Source organism: Cardiocondyla obscurior, linkage group LG01, assembly GCF_019399895.1.
Source record: "Cardiocondyla obscurior isolate alpha-2009 linkage group LG01, Cobs3.1, whole genome shotgun sequence".
In the NCBI taxonomy this organism is placed as follows: Eukaryota; Metazoa; Arthropoda; class Insecta; order Hymenoptera; family Formicidae; genus Cardiocondyla; species Cardiocondyla obscurior.
The window spans coordinates 10369552-10386579 of record NC_091864.1 but is presented as its reverse complement, the minus strand read 5'-3'; the positions used below and the strand labels follow the sequence as shown (position 1 = coordinate 10386579).

The 17028-nt window shown below is 38.9% G+C and overlaps 1 pseudogene; it reads left to right on the top strand.

Annotated features, from left to right (window-relative positions):
• Positions 1-11364: 11364 nt before the first annotated feature.
• The window catches only part of LOC139113220 (uncharacterized), a 48881-nt pseudogene continuing 43217 nt past the window's right edge, over positions 11365-17028 (top strand).

Genomic DNA, 17028 nt, shown 5'->3' with positions numbered 1-17028 from the left:
GAATCCGCAACGAGGTGTACGCGCGTCATAGAAACGGGCTGTACGACGACATCGTTATGGTCGGTCGCTTTGTTCGCGACGCTCATTTGCGCTAGATCTGACGAGGGCTCTCTTTCGCGCATTAGCTTTTTCGTGCATGCGGTTGAACCTCGTTGATGAAAATCTCCATATCGCGGGAACATCTGTACGTCTGCAATAACAATATAACAATTTCCGGGATACAGGGTGATGTACCTAGTGCAATTGTGTGCACTGAATACTATTTGTTAATAAACGAAGCGGTGTCGGTGTCGAATTACGCGAATCTTTTTTCATTAGTATTATATTTTTTCCACGTGTAATAAGCGTAACTTTATTGTGTGTAACTTTCGAGTAACTGTTGTACCAAGTATCCTATTTCCTGTGTTAAATCTCGACGCTTGTAAATAGTTTCGACTAATTATGAAACGCGGTGCGAAGGATCGTTTGAAATATGTGGACACATTTAAAATTAACACCGACCGACTTTCAGCCAGCGCGCGGTTTACGTCGTTTAAAAGCGTAAATGCCGTTTCGGGAGGACGTTACTCGATGCCTGCGGGCTTCTCGATGCGAGGGTCACTTGAATGAGAGCCACGCTCGAGTTTCAAAAGTGAACCGACGTGATCCGTTTTGTCCCGCTTTGTCAGCTTTTTCTGTACTTCGAAACGGTGCGAAGTCTTTCGTCAACGATTTGCAACGTTATTCTGTTAACATAGCGCTATCGATTTTCTCGCGTGGCTCAGGTGACGCTACAGATTTTTTTTTTTTTGGCGGACGGTCGCAATCCCCCTTTTTTTTTTAAATAAATCTTTTAACATACCTCTCTGTGTGTCCCCGTGAAAATATCTCGCGCTTCTAATGGAAAGTCCACCGCAAATCGATTGCCCTCGTAAAATTGTATGCAACGAAGATCGAGAGATGTAGCTGCAGCTTCGAACTTCCGGTGCGATTTTGATTTGAGAGCAAATACATATTTTTATTATATAGAGTTTAGGGAGAAAGATTTTTGCATTTTAACTTGCATTTTTGCATATGCTTATTTAGGCGACAACCTTAGCTATATTTAATATAGCAATGTATAATTATATGCTATATTAATTAAATATGGTCCGAGATTAGCTCAGAGTTCCATATTAAATATCTTACAAAATTAACCGGTGGAGAGGATATTGCATTTTTCCGTTTTGTCATTTCTAACCGAGAGTATTTTTTAAAAGAGAATGTGACCCAGGCTATTTACCACTGTCGGGATTATAATTTTAAATATGCAAATTTCGAGCAATAATGAACCGCCGAAGAGGGGGGAAAGAACCTAACTTTAAACGAGCACGGAAATAAGAAAATGGGGAATGCGAAAGCGTATTCTATATTTTATTCGATTTGCCTATATAGCATTTTTATTCGGTCACACGTTCTCGATTTCGCGCAAGCTCATCCTCGAGGGAGAATGTCGCCAAGTGATATCCTTCGTGCTGAGAGCAAAGTCTTTACAATGGTAGGGCGGAAAAGTTTGTCGTATAAGTATATAAAGAGGAAGGGAATGCTAAAATATTATCACAGAAAAAGCTACTTTTCCTAGCGCGAACTTAGTTCCTCTCTCTCATCGATGCGTCGATTTCGTTGCTATCTCTCTATACCGTGGTAACGCTACATATCCGTTTCATTCCCCGGCTATATAACGGAATCAACATGCCGAAATGGAAATTCGTCAATCGCTCCCATCTGAACTTTTTCTATCATGTTTGATACATACAACCTTTGCCCAAAACGATGCACCAAAATGGGCAAGCAGATATTTTGAAATCAATTTGAAGTCCATTTTTATTCTCAGCGAAATGTAGCTATATCAAAATTTTAATTATAAACAATTGATAGTAACATTCTTGTCAGCTAACATTTTATATATACCGTATATTCGATATATTCGATATAGAATTCTCTCATAGATTTATTGCCTTTTAAATTAAAATGAAAGGTAATTAATTCACAACACATATCGATGCGATGCACCGCAGCGAAATTATGTTACCAACTACGTTAAATGAGAAAAGAATTTTGAAACGTTAAATAAAATATAATAAAGGTTTAACACTTATCGAAAAATCGATATGTGACAAATTTATTTCTGTAAAAAATTGCTATTCGCAAAAATTGATCTGTATATTGTAAAATAGACTTTATACCATTAAATATATTTTAAGTATTGTTTCAAATACATTGATTATTACGTTAATTAAAAATTATGCGCATTATATCACATAAAATGGAACATGGAATACGCCGTGCTGTCGTCGCGCGAGTAAACGATTAATTATTCCCGTAATAATTAATGATTAATTAATTATTTACCTTTCGGTTACTCCGCCATTGTTCGATGCCTCCCACACAAGTTTCTTCTTCTACCGGCTTCCTTCGTTGCACTCGCATAATATTCTATCACGAAAATACGGTTAATTATAATCGCGCGCGCATTAATTATCAGAAATCGACTATTGCGCGGCCTTCCGTACGGTACTGCTGAAGTTAATTGAGTACCAAAGCCCGTTTTATTAGATTGCAACCCACTTTATTAGAACAATGCTAAACGCGTGATTACAAAGCTTCATCTTGATATTGTACGATATGACGTGATTAATGAAATCAAATTAACGGTTGATCGAAACGTGACGGACTGCTCGAAAGTACATAATCTAAATTTGGTATTGCACGCGCAATAAATCTCGACCGTGTTTTTAATTCTTCACACGTTTTTAATTCAAAATTATTTAAATTAGAAAAATTTACAGCGCGTATTATTGTATTTAATTGTTTATTTAAACCCGAGAATTAGCGAATACATTTTTATATAAAAGTTCTTTACTTTAATTAAATACTTATTATTATTATTTTACTAAAGTTTTATACGATGCAAAGATAAAGGTACTCTAAATATAAAATTTATTGTTAAAGGCATTTCTCTTTTCGAAAAAAAATACTCCGCTATTAACCGTGAAATATATGGCCTCGCTGCGTAAACGTGAAGAAATCGTGTAGTTCTCAATCGTAAGTCGATTCTTAAGCGTTCGCACTCGTGCCAAGATGTTATTTCGAACGTCGTTTTTCGAGAAAGCCGTATCCTATTCTCAACATAAATGCGATACGCGCATACAACTCCTAGTTGAAAGTAGACAGTTCCCCGCGCACGCGGAAATAGCTACGTGTGAGAGATAAAACAAGGACGAGAGTGTCACTTCCGTGCCATCTTCGTCGTTCTTTCTGCAATCGCGAGTGGTTGAAACGAGTGCAGAATTTGTGCCGCTGTATATGTTCCACTTCGTCTACCTATACCGCAGATTTTACCCTGTAGGCATATAAAAAAAATTAAGCTCAGTTTTGGAAATAGTTCGTATAAAATACTTCATATTCACAGGCTATCACGGATATATGTTTCTTTTTTTTTTTTTAAGTAATAAAGACAGACCGCTGCATCGCGTACTGAAGAAAGGATAGGAGTAAAGCTGATAGTCTCTTTTATTCCTTTTATCGCGTCATCCAGTCGGGTTCTACTAAGAAAGGGCGCTTTCTACGAGCTTTTGTGATATCTCGAGACTGAGTCTCATTTACGATATAACAATTCCCCTTTATTATTTCTATAATATCCACGGAGAAAGGCCAGAAATAGCACGCGTTTGAAAATCCGGTTAAAAAATTTTCTCAAATTGTTTTCAATTGATTGTACACTGCGCTTTGCTGTGCGAGATTAATTTTAGTTAGAAATTCTGTAAAATTACGAATTCAGCTGAAAAACAAGCTTGCGTTAAAAAAAAAAAAAAAACAATTTCGAAGTTTTGTTCTCGCTCTTTGAGTCTTAAAAAATTATCCTTACTAAAGAAAGTAAGCGTTTATCGAAACAAGTCGCTCTCTTTCATTATTCATAGGTTCCGTCGAGGAAGACCGAGCTCTTGCCTCTCGAGAAGCAAGAATGTTTCATCTCTCGATTTTTCGATGACGCTTCTTGCCTTGAATATTTATGGTGTACTGTTTGTAATGATCGTAACTCTCGGTGGCGTTCCTTTTCTCGTTGCAGTCGTCGCCGTAGTCGTCGGTGTGTCTCTCTTTTTCAACAAAACTGTGATTGTGCTCCGCGATTCCGCTCTTTCGTCCTTCTTTTAGCGCCCTCAAAGAGGGATCGAGGGTGGGAAAGGAGAAAAAATAGATGAGCTCGCGACTGAGAAAACGCGACGCGCCTTCCTGAAGAGATAGGACAGTTACCCTTCGTTAGGGGCAAAAAGCTAATGCGAGGTTACGCGAGATTGGACTCCGATCGGCCATTTATACGACGTCAATCGATCCTGGTTTTATCTGCTGTTGACTCGATGTTAAGCGAATCGTCCTTTCCAAACCCCCGCAGACGACAAATGGCCATTGCTGACGTTCAACGCGCATCGAATCGGGTCTACGAGATACAATACACATGTCTGGTGAACGCGAGCACACCCCATTCCATCACATGTGTATTATATCTCTGTATAACTTTTTTTTATATACATATGTAGAAACGAACTAACGTCGGACATGATTTTTTTAAATATATATTTAATATATATTTTTAAAATATATCTTATATATATATTTTTATGTACACCTTAGTGCACGACGGTGGAAACTACTACTTGAAGTAATAATTTTTTGTTCTGCAACGACAGTAACACCCTAACACGCCGGCTCCGCAACTTGTTTGTTAGACGAGGCAATTTGTTGCTTCCGAGTTGGAGGCTGTTCTTTCGGACAAAGTGGACCGAGAGATTTTCGCCTGTCACGGTGAAAAGCGCTTGTCACGCAAAACTCTTGTCGAATTCGCGATCAACAGTGAAATCACTGTTAGAATCTTTTTTAATATTAATATTCTGATAATTTATAATTCTAATCAGATAATAATTATTAAATATAATTTTTTTAAAACGTTTTTGATACTTAAAAAGATATATCACAATAATACATCAACGTATATTTCAATCAAACGAATATTAGTAATGTCTCTTTTATTTCATTAACTTCTACGTTTTCCAGAAAATCGTAAATACGCTTATCGAGCTTATTGTTTAATATCGAAATGCACGCGATACCCTTAAATACAGGAAGTAGTAGTTGCCGCAATGTGTAAATTCATTGTCGGTTAACGCGTAATTTCTCACATATGGAATCGTCGATACGAATTGCAACATGCGAAGGTAGTGGCATATGAGACGCAAAGGCTTCGCAATAATTCGTGGGTAAGTAGGAACTTCGTCGAAGCTTGGGCGACGCACGTTCAAAAGCAATAATTGCGCGAATTGAAATGTACGGAATATCTAGCATGGCGCCTAGGATCGGTATTAGTAAATCTCGCGGATGGCAGGGTGGAAACGTTACTATAGTTATAATAAGAGAGTACGAAGCCCCGTCGCGTGTATACTCCATTACAACGTGCCAGAATATTCATCGGTTGAGGATATGCTAAATACTGAATTCGCTATCGCAACCGCTTCTAACTGATCACGGATACAACGCCGAGGATCTGCGTGTGCATGTTTCAAGATAGAATAGCGACTGATTACTAGATAGAATAATAACGCGAAACAGACGAAATACAATTTCTGCATTGTTTTATTTCTGACAACATAGAAATCCAACTAGAAATAGGTAATTGTTTTCCATTAAATATCCAAACTATCATTAAAAAAAAAAAAAGAATTTAAGAGCAAGATGAAAAATGTAGCTACTTTTCGTCGTGAGAAAAAAAATTGCAACTTTTTTTTTCTTTAATAATAAAATATGTAGCTCTAGATCCGGTATAAATTATTTTAATAAACAACTCACGTTGCGTGTTGTGGGATTAAATTCACGGGGCATCGTTTATTCCAATAGCGGTCTTCATAAACCAAAAGGTAGGTGCCCAAGAATTCCCTTCTCTCGGAGACATCAATTATCGTCGTCCTAGTAACGAATCGGGACCGAGCACGTCCATTCGACCGTTCTCACCGTCGCCCGGGGTAGAAAAGGGAGAAGCAGCGAAATTCTCGAGAGGAATCATGTCAGCCGGCATTCATAAACCACAACGGATGTAGATGTATTTGTTTGCTAAATATTCATTTATTTTTATGTTCAGACTCACTCCCTCTCCCCACATCTCTCTTTTCGAAACGTTACACCGTTAGAACATTATTTATGAAAGACCGGAACAGTAGGAAGATACAGATAAAAAACGAAGAGATAAAAAAAACAAAGGTAAAGGCGAGGAGAGAGGTAGAGGGAGGGTAAGGACAATGTTTATTATATGTTTTGGGAAGAACTTCTTTTACGACTAAAATTGGACTCGCGACGGAGTTGTGACTCCGTCGGCTTTAACGCATTCACATATAAATGACAGCGAAAAGGAGAAGATCGTGAAAATAAAAGAAACTCGAGAACATAGAGAATATCGAATGGACATTTCTATTGTAGAAAGCAGCGAGATCCTCGGGAAAAGAAGTGTTTGCTACGTAAATACTCAAACTACTTTATTTGCTTCTCGCCGTAGTGGAAATGTTCGAACCCGCTGTAATTCATTGCCGGATATTGCGTCTAAAATATACATGTGCTGCGCGTGTATCTCACGTTATTTAAAAAATTGCGTATTATTAGAGAGCTCGCATTAAAAATTTTGACGTTTTTCGTAAAGATACGCTTTTCTAAAAAAATAAATTAAAAAAAAAAAAAAGATTTTTTAATTTTGTCGCATGCAAACGCGATATCTCTTTTCACGTTTAATTGGAGATATTAGTAAGACGAATACACGATTTTTAAAGCGCATGCAGGAATCTATTTACGGGCATTAAATTACGAAAGCAACGTGGGTACATATAAACGCGTTAGCTTGCGTACATGTATGATCAACAATGATCGCGGGCTGAATTGCATATCCATAGAAATATTCCCATTCGCTTGCGCACAAATAGAGCAGGGGAGAAGTGGAAGATCGAGCGGAGGTCCGGAATAATATTTACCTTACAATCGGTGCTTCGTTATGAGTCTCTGGCACTTTTACGAAGCGTTCGATTGTCGTTCGCTCGCATGGGAGTTCGCGTATACAGCACGTTTTGTATTGTCTTCCCGCCGCGTGTGCGTACAAATCGCTCCGTATTTAGATCGCGACAGGCCGAACGTGAAACGAAATTTCATGGCTGGTTTACGAACGATCGCTTTATCTCCCTGTGTGACACCGTGATGCGCACGTCGAAATTATTATCGTATTATCTGCAGGGTGTAATGTTGTAACACGCAATTACATATGTTTGTGCGTAAAGCACACGATTGGACATAAATGCCAGCTGACGGATGGTCTTTTGCGAAAACGTTGCTTAAATATTCGCGCACTGTGAGGTTGAATTGTAACTTTACTCGGACATCTGTCACGTATCAAATATCACATTATTTAGTCATTCAGTGCATCTTTATTAATAACTCTCGCAAGTTTGACAAACTGATATTTTATGATTCGCGGCCGGTTACGTTTCGAGTGAGGAAAAAAAAAAAGAAAAATGCAGAATACTGAAGTGTAATTTCTATTAACAAAATTTTGCACTTTCGGCAGTCAAACAAGATTCTTCACGGAGAAAAATTGAATTTATTAATTTACATAAATTTGCATAAATTATCTAATCGTAAATTCAGTTAACTGCGAAGTCCCCGACTTAATCGGTCGTATCGGTGGAGTTTTCTGCACGGAAATAAGGGGGGGCACTTTAAAACCCTTACGAAGTTCATTGTTTCGAAATTATCTGAGAACGTTTATTTCGACGGAGCCGACACGCGAGAATTCGTAAGCTCGATGAAGCAAGAGCGGACCCGAACGACGTCGCTTTGCACGTTGAATTAGTGGATTATCACCGTGCTTGGGAAGACATTGGGAGGCGAACGAGCATTCTAATGGCATCGCGGATACGCCACTGTTCCCAGCAACCTTCCGGCCTTCCAGAATCGCAGTGAATTACGAGTACCAGGAATTCTTAAAGCTTCTCACGTAATGAGAGTCTCCAGGATATAGGGAACGGAGCGCTTCACAGCTTCGAAATTCATTAACGGACCTTGCCCCTTTACCTTCTATCCTCTCCTTTCTCCATTCCCGTCTTGTTCCCGTCCATCCTCTTTTGCGACCGTCCGTCTCTACCCCCTTTTTGCCGGTGTCTCATTTTCTCAGTCGCAGTGTGCGAACCGTTGCACTTGCGCCACCCTGTTAATGGTATTTTTATAGGTTTACTTGTTTCTCGCTTGCTGAGCGGATACCGCTGATCAACCGCGCTAATTATTTCCGGAGATAATCGAAAGAGTGGACACGCCCGCTCTTCGTTTTCTGGTAGGGAACCGCCTGAATTGTATATTATCACGGTGAAATAAAGTATCCGCCGTCGCCGCAGGCTTTGGAAGTTACTCCTTGATAATCGAATTGCGCACATTATTGAAGGGGAGGAGGGAAAGGGAGCTGCTCTAATTACTGCTTGCTTGACATAAATTGCAGAGTCTAATAATAAATTATGCAAGAGGAGAAAGATTCTTTTAAGAAAATAGGATGTAAGAAGAATCCGTTTGTCATTCATTAAGCAGTGTAGTCATTTTAACGTACCATTATACACATCTACTTTCCTCTTGATGGAGTTATGGTAAATTTTTTAATTAAGATCGTCTCAATTTTGTAGGTAAAGTGTGTAATAATGCGATAATCGAATTTCCGAATTTCGGTAATTATAGATTCTACGGTATTCAGCCCAAAACGTCATGATATTATAAATTTATATAAAGTTTTAGCTCGTAGCTTCTAACTAAGTTTGAGACGCGTTTTCTTGATAGACAATTTGAGTGATTTAAGACGTCACCTGAAGTTTTGCGCAAGTTTTTGCTAGAAGAGGGTAACTCGCGTCATGGAGAAACGAAAGTCATCGTCAGAAACAGAAGAAGCGTGTCGGTTTCACGGCATCTCGCGCGATTCGTAAATTCCTCTGAGTTAACGATTTTCGAACTACGATGGACGCGAAAGTCATTGCCTAACGATGTCAATGTTTCTGCGATCTGCTGGAGAGCAGTTAGAACTTTCTGATCGAAATGGTTCTTCACGGTAGTTTCAATTGGAGTGAATCGGAACTTCTACTTGGAAAATGGACTCTGATTTAACTGCGATTGGTACATTGTCGACTTCTTAAAAGTTTGTTGCTGATTCTGTTGATGAATTTACGGTTCTATCACTTTTCGAATTAGACACATATGCTTATATGCGATAATAAATTTCTAATACGTTTGCAAGAAATTAATTTTATTCAATTAACTGAGTGGAATACAGCTTATCAATTTAAATTGCGTACTTTTCCAACTTATTTTAATTTAATTTCTGCAACAATTTTTTTCACACTTTACAAGTAGGTGTATCATTTTAATTTAAAAATCTAATGTATTATGGAATACAGTTATTAAAAAAAAATGTAGCACGCACATCAAATAAGCTTCTAGCTGATAGATTTTATTTAAAAATTGGGGCGCATTTACTGTTTTTTTTTTTTTTTCTTTTTTCTCTACGTAACACAAGTGAGAATTGCGTCTCTTTCGTCAATACAACTATTTGAATGCATTCACTCACTCGGCGGTATCGGCTTACCGGTGCCGATGTCGGAATTTCTCGCGTGAAATATGTATATTGTGACTCGTATTCTTGTATGGAAATGAGAGTCTCGAAGTTGAGCGCACCAGCGGAGGGCCGCGCGGCGTATGGCAGATAGAAATACAATTTTTCGGTGCGATCGGGATTATAAGGCACACACGGGATTCAATTCAGGGACTGGATGCTGCCTTACAAAATTTCAATAAAAATTCTCATCAACCGAGCATCTCTCGTTGCTCGGCTATGGCTAAGCGCCGGGCCGATCGCTTTTCGATAAATCCGAACTATCGAATCTTTGGGGTTGTGTTCTCGGCACGAGGGGCAAGCGCAGCTATGTATAAAATATATTGCTTTATCAAGTAAAAATTTACGAACTGCCTTGGTACCTCGAGCATTACTGTTTTAGCGTATCTTAATAAAGAATTTTTTTTACGCGAGTAAAAAATTTTTCCATTACAACGGGTAGCTAAAGCAATATTTTTCATTATTCGCAAAATATCTTGCTCGCCGTCTCACATTTTTGCAAATAATTTTTATTTTTTACCTCGGCGGAGTAATTCGTTCGCTACTATTAAACTGAATATTAAAGCAGAATTTTCATTTAGGTATTTTTGAGGTAAATATATCGATGTTAATTCTTCTGAAATATTATTGACAAAACTTGGTGCCCGCTAGGAGTTCATTCCAGCCCATGTAGAAAATTTAATTTTACAGAGCAAGCAACCCACACAGTGCAATGTGGCGTTTACTTCGCGTGACACACGCCGTTTCAACGAGCTACGCAATTACATTACGTGTAACTATGAAGATTGTCGTGAGCGTTGTTTAATGTAATATGCTATGAAATAATGTAATTATACGGTAAACTGCGTCATCTTGTAAACGAAGAAAAGTGGTCTGACAGACTCAACTGCATTTAGTATCTTTCCGCTTTTATTTCTTTTTATTAATTAAATTTAAACAAACAAGCGGATAAATTTGCTTTCTTTTATATTTGTCGAAATACGTCAATACAGATAGAAAATAGAAGGAAACTGTGCTAAATCAAAACGAAAAAGATAAAATTTATATAAACCAAAATGCACTGCTTTGTATAAATATCAATGTGTGCAATATTAATTAGAAAATAATATTAAAGATATTCCGAAACAGATATTCATGATATTCAAACGTCACAGCAATATTGACGCCACATGTCAATTATAAGGGATCAGAGGCAAACGTATTTTTTAATTGAAATGAATTAAAATGAATTATTATTCGAATATGGAAGCTTTAACAAATATCTAGTTATTTTTCTTTTGTGAAAGAAATTCGAATACGTAAACGTAGTTGCTTAGAGTCCAAGCGTCCAGCCCTTAACTTCGGTCTCTAGGTGACGGTACGTTTGATGGAAACGTTGTCGAAATGCGGGATTCCCGGTTAAATTCGTGGTGCTACAGACGTCGCATCGACCCTCTTTAGTAAAGGATGATAACCGAGACTTGTCTAGTGCTCGACCCGCGTATAGACACATTAGTTCGGGATAGCGTTACACATTTGGGGACATCTCCCTCCGGTTTCACCGCATTCTCACTTTAACGAGGAAATTTGCACGTTGAGAACTTGACTGCGAATTCCTAACGAATGTTTACGAAGCGCAAAAGCATAACAAAATAATTGTTGTTTCAGGGTCAGTGCATGCGAATCGTTAAACGTGCGACTATTTTTTGAGAACTGACTGATAATTCTCATCTGCACGAGCGAAATACAGGTACGTAGCGCGTGCAAATAAAATAGATGTAGAAAATGTCGGTGAGGTTTCTGTGATTATATCCTCGCGTTTTGATTCCGTGTGCGAGGTATTGATACAAGTTATTAATTTGCGTGAAATGGAAATATCGCAGAGAAGTTGCCGGTATTGTCCAATAATGTAGATGTGTGTTAAATTTCACGCGACATGCATTGATGTTTGAATATTTGTTTTGCCATTTGTTTATTTTAGAATACAGATAAATCCAATACTGCGATAATGAATTTAAATGTTAAGTAAATTTTGATGCAAAGACATTTTTAAAACTGAATTTGCGCACTTTATTACAAAATTTGGCTTAAATAACGTTTTATTTTACGCTTTTATACTTACAAAAAATATAGATAAAAAAAGAATTCTTTAGAGAATATCAATTATATTGCTGCTTTCAAATTTTAAGGCTTTTTTAAGTATTTAAGATTTAATGTTTGCTTGGGACGAGTGGCTAACGAGTGGGTTCAAAGGTTTCGCGAAAATTCTAGTTCCGTAATTAATTTAAGAGCAAACGATGAAATTACTTTCTGTGGTGCGGTAGTCTGTAACGTTCTGAAACTCAATATCTTCGTTGAGCTTTGATGAGGCATCTTAAGAAATGTCTGTCAAGCTCGTAACCGTCAGTTCGTTAAATTAATATAAAAGAAGTAATAACATGATATTTAGAAAGGTTATTCTTTTCATTAATAATTTTTATCTCGAATATGATAAATATATTAGAACCAAGACATTATATTTCGTCATAAAAATGTCTTAACAATTATAATCAAAGCTTTTGCGTGCAACAAGTAATTTAATTATCAGGTTCATACCTTACTAAAAAACTGCGAATTTTGAATAAAATTTTAATCTTGTTGAATAAATAGAAAAATATTTCTCTTTTGAACTCAATTTTTATTCGACGGTAATTCAAACATGACCTATTCGAATGCAATGTAAAAGTGCAAACTTAATTATTATACCGCATAAACAACTTCGCTTTTGATTTGTACGCATACACGGGCCAATAATGAAGAAATTCAGAATTTAACTATCTGATTTATTATGCTTTCCAGCCACGTAAAACCGTCGACGTTTTGCATGCGTGAACTTGCCACTTCTTCCCTCGCTTCTTCCACAGCTTCTTCATCTCTCGTACACTTTTCCTTTTTTTATTTCTCCGTGACTATATTGCGCGAGCTTCCTCACCGTTTCCGCACATCCGTTTGTTCACGTACCTTTCGACGTATTGTAATTGGATGTCGCAGATATATGTATACGCAACTATGCACGTATTCACATCATAGAGTATTTCGAAATTTATTTTCTATTTTGCAACCATACTTCTATCGGTTCCTGCACTACATTCTTTCATTGCATTCACACGCGCGTATGTTTGCACGTTTATGTTATTTTGCACACGTGTATAAGACACACCCTACGTGCAGTATCGTAAGGGTGGTTTCGAAAGTCACACCTCCATTTGGTCGTTCCGTCTTTTAGGCACCATGTCATGCATTTTTTTTTTTTTTTCATAGTCATATACAGATATAAACATGCACATACGATATATGAGCATACGCATACTACTGTAAAGATTGTTTCGGAAGCCCTTTTAAGCGAGATTTTTTTCTCCCTCGACTTTTTCCCTTTTCTCAGTTTTTCTCCCTCAAGAGAAAGAGAAATAAAGTAAGAAAGGAGCATTTTTGACTGCGCTATTTTAGAGTCAACGCAACATCTAGCTCGAACAAGCCGACTATATGTGCGGAAGATTACCTTATTTGTTACGTCTTTCTAACAAACCACAAACATTCACTGTGGGTGGGAATGGCGGAAGAGTGGAAAGGACACTCTGGGGAATTCTTCGGTCGACTTGGCGGGAATAATGGCAGCGGTGAGAGAATTTCGTGAATTGCTTCGAATTGCATTTAGATAAAATTCCATATCGAATAAATCATTATTATATATTAAATATACGAAACTAAATAGATTTACCGTTCTCTCTTGCTACATAAACTGAGAACAAAATACTTACATAAAGAATAAATTTTATTTTATTTCGAATAAATAAATATAATTTATACCGTTTAAATTTTTATATGTAATTATCTAGATAGTTGTATAATTTTCAAACTCGTGTCTAATTTGCCGGTTACATTTGATTGTATATAAAATATACATATATATTTGAATAGAACATTTATTAAAGACTTTTTACTATTAAAAATATTTCTTAACAACTCGATAAATAAGTGTAAAGACAACACTTTACATGGTGTTTTTTCCCTCATGCACCGTTTCTTTTCTGAAAATAACACGTGAGGAAAAGGAGCTCTCGGGATTGAAATCGGGGGTGGTTATAAGGAAAGGGATAAAGGTTCGCGCGGTCCACACCGATTCCGCTAGACGTGTCAAAGTGAATCTCTCGCAGCTTGTACGGGGATTTCCGGAACGATCGATCTGTCTCCGGAGATATATCCAGGAAATGAAATTTCTGGAGCGGAGTCTTGGGATGACTTCGCAAGGGCACGGTGCATGGGGATGTGCTTATCGTGAACGGTCAGCTTCTAAGCCTATCACAGGGTCGACATCCTTTTTCGTCAGCGTGTAGACGTTGACGGAGGATATCGCGAGGACAAGTGACAGGATTTAGGGCATGATAATTGTACTACATATTATGTTAGATTATGTGAAGATCGATTAACATTGATTAGAGTTTCTTGTAATCTATTTTTGGGGAAACGTTGAATTGAATTTTGTCAACGAGTAAAGTTTGTAGGCAAAGAAACATTATTATACCTTCTTTCGTAAGAAGAAAAAAGTTTTCCGGACGATCGAATTAATTATCGTTATTACACGAGACAATTTAAAAGTATTCAAACGTCGTAATGCACAATCACAGGCATATATCTGAATCGCGTGCACGTGCGCGCGTACTCATGGGTACGTTAGTGCGTATCGTAATTAAACGGGTCGGATATGACGTTAACCTTTTAATGTCAGGGCAGGAATACATATTTCTCTGTCATTAGCCGACGTTTTACGCAACGCGTCGGCGATGGCGCGAGAGAGAACGGGGGGGGAGAGGGCGACTTCATCGCCGTCCCTCGACACGGGAGCGTGTTTGAAAAAGACCGTACGGCAATCTTGCGCGACATTTAATCACGTTAATGGGCAAAAAGCGTTATCGCTAGCATGCAAAGCAGCTCGCCGTCTGAAACCCGGCATCCGGTTTATCAGGGGCTGTCTGCCTGTCACGCGACCAAATGTACAACGGATACAGGGCGACTCGTGTCGCGTGACTGCCGCAACGCGCACTTACCTCATTATGAGGCTCGATGCGAGCCTCCACGCATTATATTAATGAAACTTGAATTAAGCTGATTGCGTTCCTTCCACCGAGCCGTTCCGCCTCGTCAATGGGTACCGCGAATTGTGTTATCACCGACGCGTCGACGCCGCGTTAATTATGCCGGTTTTATCTTGCGGATCGCGCGTGGGTGGCATACACGCGCTTCGATGTGTCTCCCTGATTTTGCTACTCGCCACGTAAACCGATCCTTCGTTCATCGTGTAACAATTATATACTGCTCGCACGTAACAAACTGCGGTTCTTCGGCTCTTGTTACACGCGGTGTATAATTATAAAGTGAATTATATTAGGCAATAAATAAATTTTTTATTCGCGTACGCGAAAAAGGTACAACGCTGCTTGCAAATATTTCGTTCGGCCGAGAAGTTGTCTTTTACAAATTTATTACGATTACGCGCTGATTTTGTGGCATTTATAGAAGGTTAGTAGTCGTTGGTTAATTATACGTAAATCGTGGTATTCACGTGTGAAGGAAGACGACAGTTGTTCGTCAAGTGTTCAGTAAATTTGAAGATATTCGCAAGTGGTTTGCTATACCTGCGGGAGCCGTTACGTCTTCGTGGTCTTGAGGAAGCCCGACTTCTCGAAGTGCTTTCGAGAAAATCTTCGAAGCAAATCACCCACATCACGGCAGGCAAGTTTCAACCTCCGTCCCCTCGTCCCCAAGTATAACGCCCTAATGTCCATTATTAAGTTAACCGATCCGCGTTATTGTTCGCCCCTCGACTCGCCTAATACCCACTTATCCAGCTCGAAGGGGCGGCGAGTCTTCGAGGTGCCTGCGCTTTCAGGAACTCTGCGGTGGAGCCTCAGAGAGCTTACCGGACCGAGAGAATAGAAACTGGGACACACAGGTGATCCCTGGTGGTTTCCCTTGATTTTCGAAGCGAACACGCGCGCGGCTCACACGAGAGGCGTACAAATTACGAAATTACCGCTGTATCAGCCCAACTACTGCTACGAGATACTTGGCAGCGAATTACCGTGCTGCCGCATCCGCATTTGCTATCCGCACCAACGATAAAATTTAAATCAGATTTTATACACTCATCTAACCTCGATTTGAACGATTTGTAATTAAAAAAAGAAGGTATAATAAGAAAACATAGCGATTACTAAACAGAAAGTATATTTAATTTTAGTAGTACTTCCAATACACGATAGAAAACTAATATAGTAGTAAATAATGCAGAAAAATTCAATATAAAAATGAAGTTCAAAATAGAGTACGCACTATAAATTGTAATATATCAATGCCAAGATAACGGAGAGGTAAAAAAAAAGAGTAAGAGGCGTGATCTGTAGTGTCCGAGATATTTCAAATTTTCCGTAACGGTATGCTGCCGCGTCTATGCGCATCGCGAACGTCTATTTCTTCGGATAACCCGCTTAGTGATTTACGCAACTATAAATTCTAACGATCGCCCTACATTCCAGCGATTGTGGACCATCGGCAAAGACCTGAGATAAAGGGCGTCAGAAATTGCTTTTATTAGCTCGCGCGCGATACCCCCAATTATATCACGGTTTCTCTCTCCTCGATAAAGAGCTTCAGCTTCATGTAGGCCGACATAAGAATCATCTGAAACGCGTTTGTTTTATAATTTGAAGTGCTTTAAGTACGTTAATAAATTCCAATGAAATAAAGTATGAGAGGCATAGGCAGGTGAATGTTCTCCAAAAGCAAAAAAAAAAAAAGAAAGAAAATTTAATAAATTTAAAAAGCGGATTATTACATCAGAAATCACGTTCGCGTGCAGTTCGAAATATATTCCGCGTATGCGCTGTCCGTGCACAGCGAACTGGAGCAACGATTACGTTTTATTGCGTGTCTACGTCGCGGTCACGTACAAAGTGACAATTTAGATACTCCTCGCGCGTATAGACTATTGTTGTTCAGATGGTTGGCACCCGCGTTACGTACAAAGGAAACGTGATGCTGCGCCAGAGGTGGAGACTAGTTGGCCTTTCTAAATGCGAAGCTTCACACAATTTGGGAGAAGGGACCCTCAGGGACCACGTACTACAACGTTCGCGTACGACGCTTTGGTAAGCGGGGGAGGCTGTCGGAGATTCGCGCGCGGTAAGCAATCGATCGACACTGATACGATTTGCGATAGTCCGCGGAGTGCGGGCGACGTTCTCCGTAATGTCGCGCGCGACAAATTGGGAAGAAGAGGCTTACCGCCACCGTCGTCGTCGCCGCGACGACATAATGGAATT